The sequence below is a fragment of the Gavialis gangeticus genome, unplaced genomic scaffold (genome assembly GCF_001723915.1).
Source record: "Gavialis gangeticus isolate Ggan-Ray unplaced genomic scaffold, GavGan_comp1, whole genome shotgun sequence".
In the NCBI taxonomy this organism is placed as follows: domain Eukaryota; kingdom Metazoa; phylum Chordata; order Crocodylia; family Gavialidae; genus Gavialis; species Gavialis gangeticus.
Window position 1 is genome coordinate 5,223,369 of NW_017729018.1, and position 357 is coordinate 5,223,725.

The window sequence follows — 357 nt, forward strand, 5'->3', positions numbered from 1 at the left end:
GCCGGCAGCTGCACAGGCTGGGGGGGCGGGGCTTCCCCCCTCCCTCCAGTGCCCCGTGGGGACGGGCTGGCCTCTGCCACTGCCTTCCCGCGGGGCCCTGGTCACGTCCCCCCCCTCCTTGCACAAGGAGAGGAGGAGCCGGCCCCCCCCGCCCCTCTTGCAGAGGAGGGGAAAGGGGGGGAGCAGGAAGGGGCTGGCAGTGGGGGACTATGTTTCCTGGCGGAAGGGGACGCGAGGAGGGACGGCGCGCAGTGACGACACGGGAGCACCGGGAGATGGAATGATAAGGCCGCGGGGCCTCGGCCAACGGGAGGGCCCCGCGGCCGCGAGTGGCAGGCGGGGCGGCCAACCAGCGCC